This window comes from Cyanistes caeruleus, chromosome 3 (assembly GCF_971803275.1).
Source record: "Cyanistes caeruleus chromosome 3, bCyaCae1.hap1.1, whole genome shotgun sequence".
Taxonomy (NCBI): domain Eukaryota; kingdom Metazoa; phylum Chordata; class Aves; order Passeriformes; family Paridae; genus Cyanistes; species Cyanistes caeruleus.
In genome coordinates this window covers 91923584-91946351 of record NC_141703.1, presented here as the reverse complement: position 1 = coordinate 91946351, position 22768 = coordinate 91923584, and the positions used below count along the sequence as shown (strand labels likewise).

Genomic DNA, 22768 nt, shown 5'->3' with positions numbered 1-22768 from the left:
CTAGAAACTAATTCAGGTGGCTTTCCCCTCTGTATTCTGACTTTCCTGAGTCACATTTCTGTACATTTACCTTTTCCTGATGCTTTTATAAGTGAGCCCTTACAGCACTGTGCATTGGGAAAGATTTTGCCTGACGTAACTCCACAGAAAAAAATTCATGTCTGCAGTGGCTCATCAACAATATCAGGAACAACATAATTTATTTTAGTACTGTCCCTTTAAAACACAGACTCTGCATACATTTTTAAAACACATACTTGCTCAATACATTAAACACCAAGTATTTGGTGCTGCAAAGGCCACAGATGTTGAAAAGGATGGTGACAGGGAACCTTCCACCCCAGCAACCTCACTTACCCAGAGTGGCAATGATGGTGCCAGCAGCACTTTGCCAGGTCAGTCACTTAACTGTCAGATACAGCTGAAAGGATGGAGAGCAAAGAGGGTGAAGTAGAGTCAAGACACAAAGTTCAAGTCTCATTTTGTTCTTTACTAAAGTTTGGTGGGGAAGAATTGGCTAAGGGCCCATTTTCCATTCAAACCCCAAATTGCTTTGATAATTAGCAAGTCTATTGGAACATGTGCAGAGCCTAGGCATAAAAGATAAAGCAGATGATAGCATGTCAAGAAATCATATTTGATATAGATTAAAATTACCGAAATATAGGGAATTATGGAAAAACACCATCATTTTGCAATTAAGATTAGGACTAAAAAAAGGATTTGCATTCATTGTAACAAGCCAGACCAGTAACAACTAACAACCACCTACAGAGATGGAGCTATTAACATGCAAATGATCATTATTCTGACCGAGGTATTTCTACCGAAAATGTGCCGTTTATGCAGATTTCAAAGAAGTTTTTTGAAGAAAGGTATGTATGGATAAAGAATCATGAGTGGGAACACTGTTTACTCAGGAAAACTGTTCTGCTTGACACAGAAGAAAACCAAGAAACATAATTACTGAGCTGGGGCTGGAACAGACATGGTGTGGGACTCCAGCTAACCTCCCTGACAATATGATTACAATGAAGAGCGAGCTTTGGGGCCAGAACGCTAATGTAAGAAATGCAAACCTTTATTTAATAACTTAGAGGAGTAAAAAGCAGAGAAAAAAAGAGGATGCTACTGACTTGAAGGCAGGAAATAGGAAGAGATAGGAAATTTTTGTAGAAATTGTAGAAATACCTGAGGTCTTCAGATGTAATCAAATAGTTTATACCATGAGCACAACTCACAAGGAGAAAGCATTATCTGAAAGTGCACTAAATACAACTTTCTTTGTGATTACTGCCCTAATTTCAGTGGAGCTTTGTCTCCTTCATACTATATAGGTCTTAGGTCTTAAGAAATTAGTTGAGGTTCATTTTTACAGGCAGAGGATGAGGACCACTGTGCTGTAGTGGGAGACAAAAATTACTAAAGAGCTCATTCAGACTACTCAATGAATGGCAGATAGCCCAGGACTCTATCTTGCCATGAGTTATAAAGCCCTTGGCAGAGGTCAGTAAAGAAGCAGGAGAGACAAGTATAGCAGGCACCAAAACTGAAGAGGAGGAGAGAGCCATTCCATTACTGTGGGAAAATCCTACCTTTAAATAACATATAGGAGAATGTTCTTCTACAAAGCATGGCAGTGTGTTTGAGAAAAAGACACAGAATTTCTCTGCAGCTCCCTTTTACACTTGGAAATTCAGATCTGTGAGATTTCAAGTGTCAGGGAAAGTGGCCACTTTCTAGGAGACAGGTTGACCAAATTGTTGAAGGTCCTGTAAGTCTCTTTTGTGACTTCGGTAGTGCTGCTGTATTTTAAAATTGCATTGTATGGCCTTATCAGAGAGCCTTTAAAAGATATGGGAATATATGGGTTTGATCTATGTGGTAGAAATGGGGTGAGGGCGACAGCCAGAAAGTGCAGGAGCTAGGGAAGTTACATCAATCTGGCTGCACTGCTCTCGCAGTCCTACGTAATCCAAAAGAGAGGCATTTTAAGAAGACCTGAGTTTGAAAATATCAAATAATAACTCCATATCTTGAAGTGCACAATGAGATCCTTTCAGCTCTGCACTGGGTGTTTTTCAAAAATTGGAAAGGCAAAACACGTCTATGCTAACAAAAGCCACCCACCTGCTGATGAGAGAAAAATAAAATAAACAGGCTCAGTTGGTGGATCTAAAGTCTACTGTGCCAAAGCCAGTGAATGGACATTTAACACTATTCCCTTTTCACAGGGAAATCTGGTTGTTTCATTTATTTGTTCCAATGTCAACACCACCAGATAAATGCTGAATACCCTGAGCACTGTGCTCCTACAGGGAATGTATGAGAGATAAGAATGACCGGCGCATTAGGTTTTTTTTCCCCACAATGAACATATGAGCAGCTGATGAAAGAAGCCTTTTTAGCCTAATGAGTAGTAAGGCAGGATCCAAGTATTTCAGGGTCTTGAAAATCTCCCAGATTCACAGATTACAGAGTCACAGAATGGATTATTTTGTGGCCACCGTGGGTCATCTAGTCCAACCTCAGTACATCTACTTCTTGCTTTTCTTCAGTTGTCAGAAGTATCATACAATCCCTTCATACAATGGCCAAGGCACAGGGGATCAGTGAATGGTTCATCTGGCCACCATCCATCCTGGTATTAGCTTGATTAAGGAAAGACACGGATCTTCTACCTCCTATTACTTTGTTAATTGGAGAACTGACTGTAAGAGAAACACGTCATGTACAGTTTAGAATAACCTGCCCATATGGGATGATTCCACAAACCCAGAAGCAAATTAAGGATAAAAACACAGTGCTTGGCTAACACAGCAATTATTTAAAATTTCTTTTTAACATCACCACTTCAACATTTTATTTTCAAAGTCAGGAAATTCTCTCATCTTCATTTTATAGATACAGAAAAGAGTAGTGAACTGTAATTTGTAGAGCTGTACTGGCCCCTTGGTTGCCCCAATCTGAGGGACCTGGCTGGAGGGCTCACAGCATCTTTCTCCTTCAGGCCATGTAAATAAGGCTCCTTCCCGTCAAAACAAAGGACTGTAAAAGGAGAGAGGAGATAGTCATGTTCCCTTTGTTGCCCTTTGAATGTTCTCCCAGACTGTCAGTTGAGACATGGATACAGCAGCTAAGGCTGTGCTGTCCTAGTAAATTTGAATGTGCACAGATGCAGTAATGTTAATAAACTGCATGCAAGTTCGCTGGCATAAGGCTTGGCCTGATAAAATATGCATTTCAATTCCAAGCCATGGATGATCCAGGGGTCATTCATAAGTAGAAAGCTGCATGAAGCTACACTATTTTGGGAATTATGAGTGGTTTACTACCACAGATATGATTCCATGCCAGGTGGCTTTACTGCCTGAAAATGCTGCAAGGTACATTTGATTTACTAGTACAGACATAACTTGCTGGAGATCACCCATATAGTCTATGGCAGAGCTGTGACTACAGCCCAAGTTGCCTGAGTCCTGGTCTGGTTCATAATCACTCAGGTACTTTTCCAGTACCAGTGCTTCCCTTGTTCAACAAAAGCTTTTCAGTTTGCACAGCAGCAAGTTACTTGGACCACCAGTTGTCAGTTTGAGTGAGTCTGTGCTCCCACAACTTGCTTAGTAGTACACACAAACTTCTCAGCTCATGGATTCCAAAAGCTATGAAAATCTAGACAGTAGATACAACATACACTTAGCCTTCACAATATAAATATACTTCATGTTTCCTCATCATATGTTTCCTCAGTTCTACAGCCAAAAGCATGGTCAAGCTTTAATCACATATCCTTGAGTCTCAAGACAGTGACTCAAGCTCTTACAAGGTCCTTATAAGTGCGGGCATTTGGTCTTAAATTCAGAAAAGAGACCTGCCAACTGATCCTTGGTATGGATCTGTATGGAAACATATTGCATGCTCTTCTTGGCTAGCACATGATGGTACATTCACCCAGGAATATCACGCCACATGGGTGGAACATGAAAATCTAGGAGGACAGGCAGCAAAAGACTCTGCCTCCTTTTGCCTGGAAAAGTGCAATTTTATGGCAGCAGAAAACAAATCAGCCAATAGCTCACTCTAGTTCTCTCTGCTATAGGACAGTTCAAATGAACAGAGTAGTAATTTTGGGACACACAATCTTTTTAAGGTGGTTCCTGCCTTTCAGTCAGTTCTTATAACCAGATAAGGCCTTGAATCCTAAATCCCAGTTCTGTCAAATTCTTAGAATCTGACCAAGTGTTTTTATTTGGTCTAACTGGACATAGAATCTCAGAATTACTTAGCTTGAAAAAGACCTCTTAAGGTCATTGAGTCCAACTGTTAACCCAGTTAACCACTGCCAAGCCCACCACTAAATTATGCCCCTAAATGTCACATCTTCACATTTTCAAAATACCTCCAGGGGTGAAGACTCACCCACTTCCCTGCACAGCCAGTTCCAGGGCTTGACCACCATTTCCATGATGGAATTTTTCCCAACATCCAATTTAAACCTGATGCAATTTGGGGTCATTTCCTCTTGAAGTACAAGTTGTTACTTGAAAGAAGAGACTGAAACTGATCTCTTCAATTAATTATTTCAATCAACTCTGTCTTGTAAGCCAGGTTTTTCTTCACTCTAGAAGACACTTAGAATCCTTCTCTAATGCATCTTTCCACCCTACAGAACAGCCTCTACATGTCTGAGTCTGCATGCTCACCTCTTATCAGGCAAATAAACAGAAGTTCACATTGTGTGATCTTGGATACTTGACAACCTGTAAATTCTAACAAATACTTCTTTATAATTGCAAAAGACTGTGTGGTCCTAGTGGCTACAGCTACATGTCAATCAAGTTATGATCAAATATGAATAAATATAATAAAACATCTTTTAAAATATGTCAGTATCGAAAGCAACTTATATGTAACTCATAGAGAACCAGGTGGGGAATGCTTTGGTGGAAGGACTAAATTGCAGAGTGAAAAGAAGAACAATCAAAGAAAAAAGGGCTATAAAAGCAACTTTCCTTCATATTACCTGCACATACATGCAACATATACTGCTGCAGAATTACATATTTGCTTTTGTAGAGTTTCTGAGATGTTGAACAGCTTCCTACTCTCAAAGCTGAATTTAAGTAAAAATAGATTAAGTAGTAAACTATTCAGCAGAGCCAAGCAGTTCTGAAGACCTACCTAGCTGACAGTACATCTTCATGCCAAAGCTTAACATAACCCTAGGGAGGAACATTGGGACACTAATATTTGAACAGTGGTGACATAAGAGAGTGACACAAACTTTAATGCTCTTTGCACTCATTCTCCTAAAATTCATTTAGCCAAATTCTACATCTGTAAGGAACTGAACAGTCTAAAATTGCTGTTTGTCCAGTCACTTTCAAATAATTTGGTGTGAAAAATGTTTTGAGCACTGGCCAAGGAGATGCCTGGTCTTGCTGAAATGGTTTGTTATAGATCAAACACAGACCAAGTCCTCTTAAAAGTTTATGGAGGTTTGGATGCAGCAACTCAGTTGTCCATCCACTGACCACTGGACAGAAATGTTGTACTATAATGTAGGAAGCCTTATGCATGCACAGCCAGAAGTTCAATTTTCTGTGCACTGTTGGTAGTTTTAATATAATCTATAATGTGGATGGGAGACAAATGCCTGGAAAGCAGTATTACAATGATCTCTTTGATGAGCAGGGAGTTCACTTTCCAGCTAAAGAGCTAAAGAACAGAGAAGGGATCAGCTGTTTGCAGGACTGATCGTGTCTTCTCTTAAAGCATACCAAATCCATAAGGTCGTGGTAGTCTCAAGAGGACTTCTTAGACTGCAGCAAATTCAAGTTCAACTGAAATGTTCAAAAACCCCTAGCTTGGGAATGAGTAATGGAAGCTGAAGATCTGGCTCCTTAAAGATAAAGGATGTTTCATATTGCTTTCCTAATTGTTCTGGGGGAAGAAAGCTGCAGCGTGTTCTGTTCAACCTTGGGACTAATGGGAGGCATGAAGGAGCCTTGTTAACAAACAAGAGGCTTTGGAGCTTTGTAAATGCAGAAATTCTGCCTACAAAGCTGAGTTTTATACTGGGTTGGTTATTTTAATCTTAACACAAGTGTGGGATGAACAGCGAGGCCACTAAAAATACTAAAAGTATGCAAGTATTGTTTTTCCTTCACATTATGAATGTATTTTTTTTTAATGGCAAACCTCAAAAAAAATTCCCAAGGAAAGGTTTTCCATCACAGCAGGAACAAGAAGGGGCAAAAGAGTTTGGTAAGGTGGCAGCAAACCAGCTGCAAAGCACTATTTTCCATCCACTCTTACATTAGAACTTTTCTGCAGGTGCTTGTAGGGTAAAAGGGAGACTGTTCAAATAGAGATTTAGAACTCCCTCTTCCCCAGGAAATTGTGCAGAAACCTGTAAGTATTTTTGACAGAGGAAGACTACTCAAAAGATTCTGAAGGCTTTCTGCCCAGGTTTAGCTTTCCTAGCATTTCAGTTGCTTTTGGGGCTGAAACTCTGTTGCTAACTTTGTCCACCAATCCTTCCCACTAGCAAAAAAAGCAATGTATCTCACAAATTCTATATGGCAATACAATTCTACCAAGAAATGGATTTTTTTTTCCCCCCCTGTTATGACCTAATTTCCGAAATCCTTGAAGCAATTTTCAGCCTGATAGTGGCAGATGCTGCACATTAGACAACCGTGTTTTGAAGTCAGGATTTTACCTGGATCATAGTATTTATGCTGTTCTGTAGTTGCCTGTTCAATATCCATCATCATGTTATTCAAGCACTCTTGGTATCACTGTGTTGGTATAAACAGGACTGATCACACTCATTACAGATTATAAACCACCATCACACCTTTTTGCAGAATGTGACATAAAACATAAAGCAAGCAATAGTTCCTTCTCTAAGTCTCAAAATACAGTAGTTTAGCAGCACTAGGTTAGAATAAAGCAAATAATCTTGCCAGAAAATGGCAGACCTCTAGTAATCATGAAATGGGGTATTTCCACTGAGTATAGCTCTTCTAAGGATCTTCTAGAGACAGTGACAGAAGGAGAAAGCCTCATTAACTGTGACATTATCTACAGCCCTTTGTCTTCCTCCGTAATTCTGACCTGGCGGATTGAGGTTCGGAGACAGCATCAATCCACAGCTGAGCCGTGGCTAGAGGTGTAACTAACCTATGTCCAGGTGTGACAAGGATATGCCACACCTGTCCTGGGTGCTATGCTGGGTCCCTTTCCTCTCGCTCAACAAGGGAGGAAGTTGACTGCGGCCTTAGCCAAAATCACGTGAGAGGGGCAGCCTTTGTCTCAAACTACACAGAACATGTACAATCCCTGGTTCTCTGGAGAGCTTTCTCAGGTTCTCAGGTGCTGAGGTGCCTTTTAAGCTGATGACACACTTACTGAGCAGAAGACAAGAGCCAACAGCATGGGCAACACCTGGAATGAGAGGGCAAGCAGGAAGAGAAGTAGTTCTGTTCCAAAATGAAGACACGAGTCCCACTATACCAACTTTGTGTCCCCACTTTGATACACCACCAGCCACCATATGTGAGAAGCTTAATGCTGAGAGAGAGAATGGTGAGAAGGCTCATCAGCCTTTCATCTGTCCCCATCCCAAGCACCATCCCTGCTGTTGTTTATGCTTCCCAACCCCAGGGACCAAGGCGCCTATTAGACTCATCATCCTCCCTCTGCGGATGTTTCCCCTGAGAGGTTCATTAGACCTTGCTGCCTGACAGCAGGCAGCCAGAAAACCAGGTGGCCACCTTCTTTTGCAATGCCAGTGTTATTTCTGAGGGGTTAGACTTCTGGGAAGAAGCTTTTAAATTCCCTGTTTCCCAGACGCAGGGAGGGCTCCATAAAACCCTCTCTGCACAGATGGATTGAAGAAAGGCATTACACTTGGTACATTCTCTGCAGGAGTTCATTACCAGAGGGAAAAGAGAAGTGTGATTCCCTTGGTGTCTCTGTCAACAAGCTTAGAAAAGCAGTTTGTTCCCCTCCCATCCCAGGATCACAAGCACTTCACTTGCATGATTCCAATACACTCCAAAGCCATCACATAACGGTGTGACAGTGCTGGAGATGGGGACGTGAGGCTGGTGTCCATTCAACCTCGAAAGAGGCAGAGAAAAAAATGGAAGCTGGAAGGACTAGCTTAAACTTTATTGATGCTACTCTTCCTGCTTCCAACTCGCTTTGTATTTCTCAATGCAATATTACATTTATTTTCAAACTTCAAATCTATTTTATAACTGTAGTCGGGCTTTCTTGACGTGCTTGGATTTTTGGACACAGAATAGAAAGCAAAATTTCTGGCAGAAAAGATATCAACAGTTTAGGAAGAAATCTGAAGGGAAGGACTTCAACAGACACTTCAAGATGCAACTTAAAATAGTGAACCTACCCCCACTCAGTCCTACTTTATCCTGCTTACACACAGACATTGAGATTTCTTGCTGCAGGCACTTCCTCGCGTGTCTGCTTCCATGTGTTAGAGGGGAGATATCTTTGTTAGGTATGGAAAAATTACCTTTCCACTCTGTATTTAAAGGAGGCTTCAAGAGCTCAGGGATTGCTCTCTGTACCTTCTTCTTTGTTACCAGTATGTTTAATCTGACGTCTGTAAGGTGCGTGCTCTTCCTTTCTAGACCATGAAGAGAGACTGGGAATGGGTAAGGTAGATGACATTTAAGGGGAGCTTCTCTGTGATGAATTAAAAGCACACAATAAAAAAAAAATAAATATATTTATATATATATATATATATATATATATATGATTATATAGTAGCGGTTTTCTAAAGTGCCATTTTCAATTGAAACTTTATTTATAGAGCAGCCATTTCAGAGAAGTGTGGGAGTCACAGCAGCATTTCAATTGCATGTCAGGAAGAACACTGGCCCTGTGGTTGAGATAAGTGACAAGAAGAGAAGAGCTGGATGTTAGGCTGAGAAACAAGATGACCTCGGGCAAGTCATTATACTTCCCTCTGCCTCACTTTCCCATTCTGTTATTCTGAGAGTTTAAACAATTACCTGGCCTGACAAGTGCAATCAGTACGTAAAGAGCCCCGAAGTGGACAAGCACTCAGCTGATCTCCACACAACCAGGAGCACTGCTGGGAATAGGCAAGAGGGGGGCAGCAAGATTCAGTAGCAGCCTGTCTTCCACTGCAGACACTGGATATGCTTGGGAATTGTATAGATTGTGACACACAGCTTGCTTATGCTCCCATTGGATCAGGACTGACATGATGACATGGCATGGCTAATTGCAGACAGGTGTAAAAAACAGAAAGATCCCAATGCCAAAATCAGAAATAGAGAATCATGGCAATCACCTTTTAAATTAGAAAAATTGCAGTTCAGAGGCATACAGCCTGGGAAAAAATAGTCTGAGAATCCATTGCCTTTTTGGATGGGTTGGGTGCAAGACCACACCATATTGGCTAGCTGTGCTGCACTGGCTGATATTAATATGGGAGATTAAAAGTGCCCTTCAGCTTCTGCTATATGTTCATCTGGGCAACATGAAAAGAGGAAGAGTGCAAATACCAAAAGTGCAGCACACATGCACAGTTCTGCAGCACATACAGCAGATATGACACATCAGTCAGGGCTTCAAGGGAGTTTTGGGGACAGGCAGGAGATCGAGAGCTTGTAGAAAAAAGCACTGTACCTGGGCACAGAGAAGACACATATACTTCAGAGAATCCTTCCTGCCCCCCTGGAAATGTGCTATTGACATTACGTATTCTCTTTGGAGTAGTCGCCAGCTTTCTTTGAAGGACAATGGTACCACAAGGGAATGTGGGCTGGTTGGTGGCAGCTGTTTGTCCCCTGAGGGTGAAAAAGGTCCTAGTATCTTAGAATTATAGAATATACTGAGTTGGAAGAGACCTATCAGGATCACTGAAGTCCAATTCTTGGCCCTGGACAGGATACCCCAAGAGTCATACCATGTGCCTGAGTGTTGTCCAAACACTTCCTGAATTCTGTCAGGCTTGGTGCTGTGGCCACTTCCCTGGGAGCCTGTTCCAGTGCCCAACCACCCTCTGGGTGGAACAACCTTTCTGGATATCCAACCTAAACCTCCCCTAACTCAGCTTCATGCCATATCCTTGAGTACTGTAAGTGGTCATGAGAGCGAAGAGATCGTTCCTGTCTCTACTCTTCCCCTCACTATACAGGAAATCGTAACTGCAATCAGATCTCCCCTCAGTCTCCTCTTGTCTGAACAGACCAAGTGACCTCAGCCACACCTCAAAAGACTTCTCCTCCAGACCCCTCACCATCCTTGTGGCCCTCTTTTGGATACTCTCTAATACCTTAATGTCTTTCTTGTATGTCTTTCTTAATGTATTTCTTACATTGTGGCACCCAAAACACAGTGTTCAAGGTGAGGCTGTCCCAGCTCAGAGCAGAGCAGGACAATCCCCTCCCCTGTGCTGTGCCTGATGCTCCACAGCAAACAGATGCACTCCTGGCTGCCAGGGCACTGCTGACTGTTCCACTTGCCATAGACCAGGACCCCCAGGTCCCTTTCCACAGTGCTTCTCTCCAGCCTCCCATTCCCCAGTCTGTACACAGAAGGAGGGCAAAATCTGGCACTTCCCCTTGTTGAACTTCATATGGTTGGTAGTTGCCCATCTCTCTAAATTGTCTAGGTCTCATCAAAGGTGAGTTGTGAAGATCAGGAGACAAGACATCAGGGATACAAGCACATAATGGCATGATTTGGCTGTAGCCTGCCTAGGTGACATACCATGGACTTGGGAATGGGTATGCTATAGACAGCTTGGGAGCAGGAATTTTAGAGGCATGAGCTGTAGGGCAGAACCCCAGGGAAAGGTTCTTTATAGCTATACTGGATAGATTACTTGGAGAGAAACATGCTCTGAATTCAAAGGAAACTGAGATAATATCAGTAACTCAAGGCCTACGCATGCAGAATTCAGTATAAAGTAAGTTTGTTTCATTATTTTCCTGCAGAAATAAATTTGCAGGCACTTCTGGTTGCTGAAAGAGACTTAAAAACGCATGGATGAGATGAGGTACAACAGAACTGTGTCTATGATTGGAAAGACTGTGCAATCAACGTATAATTAACCTGTGAAACTTGTTGCCAGAGGATATTATAGAGGAAAACAGATTAGCAAGATTCAGAAAAGGATTAGACCTTACAAGAATAGCATCTGCAGCTAGGCTTTCTAAAATAAAAACCATATGGGTTATTAGCCTTCCCACTGCAGGATATAAAATGATGGCAAGTTGGGGTCAGAAAGCAATGTCTCCCTATTATTTAGCATTGTAAAACGGGCCACACCAGGGGGTTGTTACAAGCCTATCTAAAGCATCCACCACTGGCAGTGGTTAGGACAGAATACTGGACTGGATGGGCCATTAGTTTGATACAGACAAGCAATTTCTTATACCATTCTGCCCTCATTTCCTGGGAGAATTTCACTCCCCAAACTGATACGCACTCCAAGCAATTGAAATTCAAGTGTAAACATGTTATTGCTTGAGCAATTTGTGGGAATACAAAGGTACAGACTAGCAGTTAGACCCCAAATCGAAGCACCTTGTGGACTGAGAGATTTTTCTATTATAGCTTTGTGATCACCACCTACAGACTTCATGGTTGTCATTCAGCTGGTCAGCATCAGTACAAGTGCAACCAAAACCCCTCTTGCACAGGCTCTCGGTGTGAAAGCAGTAGAGAAATCTCCTTATTGTAGGAGCCTTTACCTTTGCAGCTGCATAGCTCACACACCCACCCTGTGGTGGTGTAAAAAGAGGAGAGCAATCAGGATGGAGCAGAAGCACAGAATAGCATTTCCTTTTTCCTGCTGTTGCTGAGGTTTTCCCTTTCTGTGTCCCACTGTGGATAGCTGCAGCACTCTTCCCCTGACACCCTGCTGCATAGCAGGCTGGGCAAGAGCGTCTCTCTGTCCTACTCAGACAGGAGAGAGAAAGGTGAGAAGTGACAGATGTGGTGAGGCAAGAGCAGAAGGTATGCGGGGGCTGAAGGGTAGATGTCAGCAGGTGAGCAAAGACCAGGACCGTGAACATGTGGCACAAGAGTGAGAAGCAGAGGGGGAGGTTGTTGGGGTGGGGTGTGCAGTGAAGGAAGCAGAAGGACTTGCTACAGACACAGGGTGCAGGTGGATGATAGCATGATCACCCACAAGGACACACAGCACAGAAGCTAAGGCTTACATCCATAGGATACAGATGGACCGGCATGCAAACACAAGCAGAAGGGGAAGGTCCAGTGGGAAGGATGTAAAACACTGTTTATTCACTCTACTTCCTACTCAGAGCCTCAGCCGAAAGCAAAGCAAAATGTCAGTGATGACAGAGGTGAAAATGTGTGATATATAGGTGTGAACAGTGTACCAGTGATGCTGAGAAAGTGCATTGCTACAGGCACCTGCTTAGAAGTGTGTGGCATTGCTGTTCCACCACTTGGAATTTGGCAGCAATGGAGTGAGTACTTCACATTTAGCAGGACTGCAAGAGGCAGACAGGACATGAATCTCCTTAGGCCTTCTCTCCTTCCACAGAACAAGCCATTTTAGAATTAAAATGGCATTTAAGACAATCAGACTAGGAACAAAGACAGTTTTGGGTGATGCACTGTTCATACCATCCTAGACAAATGTGCTGACATATTTTGCATGCAAATTTTAATGGGACAGGCTCTGCCTTTCAGATGAACTGGTAACTTCTGAATTTCACTATCTAGTTCTACTCACAGTCACTTCAAATACTTTTGTGAAGAGCTTAGAGCCCTTTAATTTTTCCATCCTCTAACAGTGGGCATAGCATTTTACAGGAGAGACCATATTTTTGAGACATGTCTAGTACAATAGGGACCTTGCAGAAATAATTCAGTTTTCTGAAAAACACAGTTCAGTGTTTTCCACCTACACCACCAACATCTCTCAGTCCCTGGCTCGAAGGTCAAGTGTCCACTCTGCATCAGAGAGCCTGATCTTCAGAGACTGCATTTACTCTTATAAAGGTCAAACTAGTAGCACAGCTATTTCCCCTCAGAATTTTCTGTGATCCTGTGTTACCTCTGCAAATCCAGAAGTCACCTCTCTCTCTCCTCTGAACTCTGCCCTATCAGACTTGGCAGTTGTCTCATGACTTACGGGGATCAGCCCCTGAAACGTTCCTCTCATTCCTGAAAAGGTCGGGTGCACATAAAGCCGCACACAAACACGTGTCCACAGAAACACACGCAGATGCCAGGATTCACAGATGCACACACAGCTTCTCAGCTCCGCACTGCTGCTTTCAGCAAGGACCACTCAAAGTGTTTAGCCCGACATGCTGTGATGATGATGTAAACGGAAGAAGAAAAGCCCTTCACCTGTGAAACTAATTAATAGTCAACAAACTTGCTTCAAGGTAGGAGAGCTGGCACTGGAGGCGAGAGGCTGTCCCGGGGAGGCAGCAGCCCGGCACAGCTGCTAGGTGGCAGCAGCCATTCGCCAGCGCAGGGCTGCGGCTCGCCCAGGTGCCTGCCGCCTTCAGCTCCCGCACGATTTGATGCTCCTCAAAGTGAGCCACTCTTGCAGCCCCCACTACAGCCAAAGCGCCCAAGGATGCTGCTGCCGCTGCCCACGACGGGAACATTTATAAAAATGAAAAGAAAGCCATCCTGGCTTTTAAGGCACGCCACGATTGGGGTTGCAGCTTTTTAAGGGGATGTAGCTGAACAGACACCTTGTGATGATGCTGATGAAATCACGTCTTATCAGTAGGCAGGGAGGCTGCGACCTCCTCCACTGCTATTTCAGGCCCCTTTAGCACCCCCTATCAAGGCAAATACTTCTCTTCCAAGGGCTTTCCAAACATCACCTAATTAGTCTCCCCAAACCTGTAAGCAAAGCAGCGGAGCCAGAGCCCTGTGTTCCGTGTAGCAAAAGAGACTGAAACTCTGTGAAGGGCTCCAATTTAAAAGCAACCTTCACTGCAGCACGTGGGAAGTGCTGCAGCAGATTTAGGAGCACTTTTAAGGATGCCAGTTGAATATTATAACCTCGTTATTCATATAATTAATACTGCAACTACTACTGAATCCCATGTGTTATTTATAGAAGCATTATATTCCAGTTATTTTCTGCAGCTCTCGTCTCTTTGACATGTAATAGATTTTCTTATGGAGTGTAGGCCTGCATCACTGAGGATCCATGGGAAAGGCAGACTTTCAGCAGAATATGGTTAAATATTCTGGGCCATTTAACAATGAAGTGCTGTTGAACACAGCTTGAAAATTGAAGGACAGAGATTCAAACTACTCCATGTCAGAAAGCCTCCACAATATCCATTTGCTTGCTGCAAGCAACAATAGCCAGCAGTTACGGACAAGCCTTGACCCTTTGTGTTTTTTGCTGGCATGAAGAGCAGGGAAGCAGTAAAGAATATTGACATAAAAATCAAGTAATTAGGCTTCAGGGTTAAGATCACTCTCAGCTGACTGGAGGTGTATCAATTCTCTCTCAGTGAAACTGGTTTGGGGAGATATTACGTTGAGTTGGCTTAGTTCATGCTTGGGAAGTTTTCTTTGCACTATAACAAGAAAAGGAGTGGGTTTTCAGGAAGAAATACTACTCTTTTTTTTTTCTCTGCAGGTAGGGAAAAAGCACTCTTGGCCTCTGCAGGGAATTCAGCAAGCTCAGTATGAAGGTGGTGTAAGTGTTGTTTGTGTCTGCTCCACTTAACAAGAATGCTCATAGTTGTTCTGGGTTTCTATGTCGTCAAATAACCACACAAAGTGAAAACAGGCAGGTTAGGTGATGCCCTTCCCTGGTCCAGGAGCACAAAATGTTCCCACAGATGTTCACTTTAGCCCTTTGATGTAGGGAGAAAACTGGACCATAACCATGCCTCTTATTTCTAAAGAAAACCAGAGCAAAGAATGAAATCAAGCTCTGGGCCCTTCCTACCCACGGCATTTATCAGTTAACTCCTTCTCCCCAAGTTCTGCACCATCCAACTGGCACCTTCAAAACCCAACTTCCCACAGAGGGGGCTAACCTGACAACTAAGTAGTGTGGATGGAATTTTGTCTGTGCCATGTGGCCTTACCGCTGGCTCTCTTCTATTTAGCAGGATAGGATACAAAGACTCCTCTCCTGAGCGTTTGCTTTAATCACTACACAAGTGGAAACTGCCCCTGCCACTTCAAAGGCACTGCAGAGAAAGGACCTTAAAGAAAAGACATTTTCTTTAGGAGAGTGTAACACTACAACAGGGGAACACACTTGCCAAGCTGCAAGACAGGAGTGAGTTTTAAGACTCTCTTATCCTTGTTGTTATCCGAGGCAGATGCTCCATGCACTCTTGCGGATGAATGACATTTTGGGCTTCTTAGCTTCCCCTCATACAACGCACAGTAAAAACTGTATGGGGCTTCAGGCTTAAGCAGGATCAGGACGAGGCAGAACATTCATTCACAGACATTTGAGTTTTACAGAGGAAATTCCCTTGCAAAAACCATCAGCTTGCTCCTTTGCAGTGGTGGAAATCACTCCCTGTCCCCATGCTCATTAAAGATATTGTGAGGTGAAATTCTTTGAGGACTGGCTGCTTGTCAGTTCTAACTCACTACCTCCATGGAGGCTGCTCCCTTTGTTTTACTCCACTCACTGTCCTTCTACTACAGGATAAACTTAATATTCATTTAATGTGCCTGATCCTTTGTGCATCTGTTCTAGGCAAACAAAGCTCTTTCGCTCCCCACCTCCCCTCTAACTTTTCCCAAAACCAACATGCTGAGGTCTGCTGCCAATTCAAACATAGATGCCAGGTCGATGAGTTATAAAAATGGCTAACACTGCAATGTGAAAGAGTATTCCTTCACTTAACTCCTGCCTAGTTAGCTAAATAGGACTTGATCCATGTAAATAGAGTTGCTGTCTCTTTCTAAGACCCACAGTTAGTTCCTAGTGAGCCTGCTGGTTAATTTTCTCCACCCAGTCTGGACTGTTTAATTTACAAATTACATTAAATAAAACTAAAATCCTGTTGGGGCTACTAATATATCATTCATTAAATATTATGTAAAACAGCAGAGATACATATTTTCTGTTAAGCCCAGACACGTTACTAACTCCCTGTAGAGATCATGTGTGATATCTCTGGATGCAGGCATGCTGCCTAGATTCCCCCTGAGGACAACTCATCCGTCCTCCCACCATCTGTCGGCATGCTGGGGTTCCTCCGTCACACCTAGGCAGCCAGCTCTGGGCTGTGGATTCTGCTCTGTGCCGCTGACACTCAGTGTTAAATGGGCCTTAGTGCCCTCCCTGACACGCTGCAGAGGAGCTTGCACACCCAGATCTCTAAGTTTCAGACTTCTTCATGCCACGGGCTTGGACGTGAAGTCCCTGGAGCGTCATTAAACCCTCACTCCGAACAGATTAGAGATGCATCAGCATTTGTCCTTCCCTGAGTTCCCCTGAAGGGTAAGGTTCATGAAAAGCCAGAAACTTTACAAAGTGCAGTGGAGCTCATCTCCATCTATTCCAAGTAACCTCTCCATCCAGTCAACCAACTCAGCTGTCATAAAGGAGCAAATGGAGCCATGCAGGACCATCGAGGAGCGGAGAAATAAAAGCACCTAAACTTCGGGCAGGAAGTTTCTGTTGTTATTCCTTAAGTGTGTTTAGCATGGAGACATATTGTACATTTAGCATAAGTCCCTGGGACCCTAATGAGCTCCTAATGTACCCCATACTTCAAGGGTTTTCCAAAGAGACCAGTAACTTAGCAACAGCAGCAAATCCTTGACAGACATCATCAGTATTTGTGCTGCAGCTTTAGGCTTCCCCTCTTCTCTCCCACTAAGTGGAAGGTGGTTTTGGCTGGGATTTCTTCTCTTCTTTGTCATTGTTCTTATTCTTCTTGGGGGTTTCTTCAGTGTATTTTTCCTTTATCCTTTCTGTTCAGTAAAGCAAAAATCCACCACCAGCAGTTTGCAGGGAGAAGAGTTTTTGGAGCCTGGAGCTACCAAGATTCTTCCATGAAAAATTCTATTGCAGAGGTGGCTCTCTGGGGATGCCACAGGCAAGCCAGGGCTGGTAAAAGCAGTGATTTTCACATGATAGCAAACTAGACAGTCACCAGGGCCAGCAGTGGATCCTCAGGGAGACCAGCTAGAAGGTGATGACCAGTGACAGTTCTTTGCTGCGCTCATGGCTCTCAGCCAGGGGAAACTGAATCACCAAACTCCAAAGATATTTGCTTGAAAGTACAAAGCAAATATTGAAAGCTAAATACTTCCTGAGGGCATATGAGGCAGGAGGCTCCAGAGGAATATGAGGTCCTTCTAAGGCAGGCTCAGCACTCTTCCCCAGTGGCCACCATTTGGTGCCAACCCTGTACAAAGATTGTGTTTTCCCTGCCCACATCTCCTGCCTATATCCCTGCCTTTCTACTAATTGTAGGAATAGCACTGGTTCTGAAAGGAGACTGCTTTACATCTCAGGCAAAGAACATGAATGACTGATTCACATTCACAAGACATTTGTGTGCATCAGAACATCAGTGTCTTAGGTGTTTAGGACAACCCATTTTAGTAACTGAGAAATATCCAGAATGCTAACCTGATGTGCAAAAGTGGAATTAGTCATCAAGTATCATAGAAAGCCTGAGAGCAGCAGGCAACCTATTTTGAAATAATTTCTGTATACCCTATTAACATTCCATAACAGCTACACTGTAAAAATACACAAGATGAACAACCAGATTTGAGCTAAAAATCACCAAACAGCTGTTCTGGACCTTGATTAGTACAGTTGCATCAACAAAAGGGACAAAGCAACCAGTTCTGTAGGTCTAAGTTTAACTGGAATTTTACAGACACAGCATATCAATGCTATATTTTCTCCCCAATGTTGAATGAATGAAAGGTTGATAGTGGAAAAAAAGCATTTAACAAGGACTTCTGGACCCAGAAGTGGTCTTTGAAATAATTAAGAATGGCCAACTCAGTCTAGGAAAGTGTGATATATAAAAAATAAAGCAACATATCCACATCACTTGCATTTATAGCAAGAGAAATGCACTAGGCTTATACATTCACCTTGTGAATTTTAGAGAAGTCAGAGGAATAAGTAAAATTTCAACCAGTTAGAGCCAACCAATCTTATTTAAAAATATATCAACAGACTGAGCATGGAAAATGAATGAAGAACTATTTGGCAGGAGGAGGAAAAGACTTTCTTTTAGGTGGCTGTCCAGGCAGTAAATTGGAAGAATATTTTGGGCTAACTCAGCTGAAACACTCCTGAAAAAACCCTGAAAATTCCTCCACATGCAAAGGATGCTGACCATGCTGCAGCAAAGCACCCACCCAGAGGTCCACAACCACACAGGTCCCTAGTACACAGACCTGGAACTCAGCACAGCATAGACAAACCAGTGGGCTGCAGCTCTCAGCTAAGGGGATCTCCTGCACTGTGCTGTACAAACCTGCCCCAACTCCGTGAAGTAACAAGACAGGTCCAAGGCAAGATACAAAAGGATTAAATCTGCCTAAGTCATTATTTCAATGACTCCAAACTCATCACAAACTCATAGACAAAGGAAGGACATGTAGAAACTCTTGACCCCTGCGAGAAACCTACTGGAACCTATCACAGTGATTTGTCCATCCTTGGTTTTTATTACACATATGTCAAGGCAAGGCAAGTCCCTGACCCACTCAGGTTGTAACTTTGACCTGCAGCATCAGGCAGTTAGGTCTCCGTGAAGCATGAGAGAATCATTAACAGTGTCACTTTCTCTCACAGTCAACCTGGTCTTACCCAACCAGAAATGTCTGCAGGAAAAATCTGAAAATCCCATTAATGGGGGATAATGATGCCTACCTCCTGTACAAAGTGCTTGGAGATTCATGGCATGGAAAATTCTGTTAGAGATAGGTATTTATTAAATCCTTCTAGTTTTTTGTATCAAAGATCCATACTATAGCCCCACACTTGGACATAATTCCCACTACCATCAGAGTAAACAAGTCTGTGCCACATGGTTTAAAGTCTGTGGCTGTCACATCTACCCTGCAGACCAGATGTAGATCTCCTCAACAGTCTGTGCCCACACCTTAATGAGCACCTTTTCTCTCCTGCCTTTCAAAATATGTCACTTCACATTACAGAATGAGACAAACAAGTCGTAGTTCTCAGGTGAAACCCAGGCCCCCATGAAGTCAATGGTTATGTCTTTCTGATGTAAATAGGGACAGGATTTCATTTTCTGCCTGAAATTCTCCCTGATCTGAAAAAGCACAGTTTGTTTTGGGTTTTTATGTCTGACTTTAGGAGTTGAAGGGATCCTGAAGTCAAGTAATAAAACAGTGCTAAGAAGTTGTGGGGCCATTGTCACCTGGGACAAGCTGCCCCATTTCTGGTAACCAGATAATCTGCTTATTTGACATTTCTGGAGTCTCTGTACAGTCTCTCATGATAGATCTCTTCCTCCTTCTTGAATAAAGCTCAGTAGAACATTTGACCTTTTCCAGCCTTTAGAGTTTCATTGTGTTTTGAAAAAAAGGAAAGCAAAGCATGGAAAAACATCTGCTGAAGAAAAAATTCTCTCATTTGGAAAACACACTCTCATTTAGCATAAAGCAAACAGGCTCAGAGAGTCCCCACACCTATGATCTCCAATTCACAATAGAGTGCTGTAAAAATTCCTTCGTTCCTACATGTTCAGGGCACCTCCCAAGGAAGACACTAAACTAGAAAGGGCCATCAGGGATCAGCTGGCAAATCATTATCTCTTCTGGAAACTGAAGTTCCTTGTCCAGTTTCTATCATAAGTGACAAAGAATTCAGAAGATTTTTCCCTAGACCCTTCACAAAACCTGCTGTGTAGTTCAGCATAAATTTCAGTCACTAATCAGGGGGCATATAAGCCTAAAATACTGAAAGGAAAGTTGAAATCACAATAGGAAATCCAAGGAAGAACCGGCGAGGGGGAGAGGCAGAATTGTTGGAGTAGGAAGTGCCAGAGGGTGGGCGTCGAGGTGTGTTTAGCAGAGCTGTGTGTGCGTGGAACCTGCACTGTGCTTGCCTTTAGTCTGCAGTAGCTGTCGAGCTGTCTCACTTTTTACGAGCGCTAGAATTCACTAAGCCCAGAGAGATAAAAGTGGTGAATTAAAAAGCAGTTCTCTTTGTTTGGTTTTAAGGCAGGATATAAAACTTGCTGGAACTTCATGCCTCTTGCTGCTTGGGAGGCAGCCACCTTAGTCTCAACGCCTCTCTGATATCTGCCATCAAACTAATTACCTGCCTAACGGGAACTGAAATAGATTTCCATTCTCTTGATGTGTAGGAAGACGAGGAAGTGTGTGCAGCATGGAGGAAGCTGTGGGGACTACATCAGATGGGAGAGTCCTACAAAAGGGCCCTAAGTACAAGAACTTTTAGGGGCAGAATGAGAGGCCCAAACCCAAAATAGATACCTGATAATTTTGCTGGTTTGGTAGCAATTAAAGACCCAAGAGTAAGATGTGAAGTTATGCTTGAATTCTCAATTACCATGCTGCCTGAATCCAGGAATTTGTTCAAGGACCATCTTTAGCATTAATCCTGTAGTTAGATACATGACTGAAAAATTCCTTAGACGCTAATGCTCTTACAGTAGGATACTCCTGGAAACAGGAGTTATATCAATAAAATGGATCATTATTGCAATTAATTTCACTGAAATACAATTTAAACAGAATGTAACATCAAATCCCCATCTGCTCACCACAAACAGCTAAGCCAGCCCTAAAAAAACCCTAAAAATAAATACCTGCTTATAGGCTGAGGCAGATTTTATTACAAAGAGCGTGAAGGGGAGGTGTGGAAAAAAAAAGAGTAGAAAATGCTCTTGAAATGCCATGAGCTTCTCTCTCCATCCCAGCTTGTTTGCCAAAGCATATTCTTGAGATGAGAAGGACTATTTTCTATTTTGTTGCTTCACGATTAAGTGGAACAAGTGCCTTTGCCCACATGTGCCTTTGCCCACATTGGTTAATTAAAATACCCTCTAAGTAGATGTATCTTTTTCCAGTCCCTTGCTTCTTAGCAAATAAAAATCTATTTTGGCTTCCTAGCACTGACCCATTAATTGAACTAATATGGGTTTTGTTGCTGTTCTTTGTTTTTAAATAAGCAATTTTGTACTTGCAAATTTTAATTTCCCACATGGCAAAACACTTCTGAATATTGCCAAATCCCAGGCACTATGGTTTGAGAAAGTATATCTCTGCTTTCCCACACCCAATTAAAAAAAAAAAAAAAAGGTTTCATCAAGCATCCCTGCTGACCAGCCCTTTGCTGTGACATTCTCTTGGCTTCACATGAGAGATCAGGTTGATGTGTTATGCTCAGCCTGTCATTAATTCCATTATTAAAGTTATGGTGACCTGAGATTATGAACCTGCTACATGCATAAAGTCCAGCTAATTTCTCTCCTTCTTCTGTCCCCCTCCCCCAAAAATAGAGAAGAATCTTATTATTTGTACATAGGCTATTTTATAGTTGGCCTGCAGAATTCTGGGAGAATATTCCTTTACTGACAGAGTATCAGGTGGGGGATTTTTGACTGTGTATTATCTCTACCATCATGGTACAGAGGGAGAAATCTCTGAAACCTAAGTTGGCAATTTTTTTAATGACAGTTTTATGTGCTTATTACTCTTGTTTTTTTGCCAGGTTTGTTAGGCAGGGAGTAGGTAACAACTTGCAATCTTGTCCACTGGCATCTATACATGCATTAATGGGCCAGATGGAGCTGCAGTGATTTTAGCAGCTGAGGGTCTGGACTATTATGTTTATACAGGTCAGGGGAGAGAGGGAATACACAACTAATTTAATATAACTTTAGAGCCACAATCTTCACTAAATTGGACATAGGATTCAAAGTGAAGAAGAAAGAGAAAATCTGGCTCCTCTTGGCTCTGCCACTGATCTAGTGTGTAATTGTAAGCAATTCTATTTACCCCATCTGCAGCATGATTGTAATGTTTCTCATAGCCTCTGTATAGAGATCTGAAATGGAGATCCATAAATTATTTCTCAAATTTATCTGAAATTTATTTTCCTAAAACTTCAGATATGTAAGCTTCCCTTTCCATGTGTTTCTTTTTTATATTTGACAGTGTGCTTATTTTTTTCCTCAGATAGGCTTGCTTGTACCAACTGACAGATTTTAAGATCGTTACTTTAAGGCACGTATTACAATAATTTTGCCTGCACTGTGCATTATATTTTAAACAAAAGATTAAAATTTCCTTATTTTCCCCTGGATATTTTTAAACTACTGAATAGAAATTTATTAGTGTAAAAATTCACTAGCTATTTGCTAGAGTAACAGATGCAGAGAGCTGTATTAAACACGTATGTATGGCTTGTGGTATCTTGCCAACCTTTTTGTGCTGAAGCACAAACTAATTTGAAGCTTACATGTAACATGTTATCAAACTATATCAATAAACTGTAGTTTCTATATCCATAGAATATAATATGTCCAAACCAAAGCAAATCAACACTATTTATTTTAAAATTCCTAGTAATATTCTGTTTCTTTTGTGTCTCCTGGATCACAGTTCCAACCCTGCTGCTCAATACATATTGCCCAAGTCACCCACGTTCACAGCTTTCCAAAATCTCTTACCTTTCCCTTATTGCTACTATCAACAAATCAATACAACTTCATCCAAAACTTGTCCTTGCTTCTGT

At 42.3% G+C, this 22768-nt stretch overlaps 1 protein-coding gene across 2 annotated transcripts in view; it reads right to left on the bottom strand.

Annotated features, from left to right (window-relative positions):
• LSAMP (limbic system associated membrane protein) overlaps positions 1-22768 on the bottom strand; it is a 977049-nt gene that overhangs the window by 446311 nt on the left and 507970 nt on the right. The window lies entirely within an intron of this gene.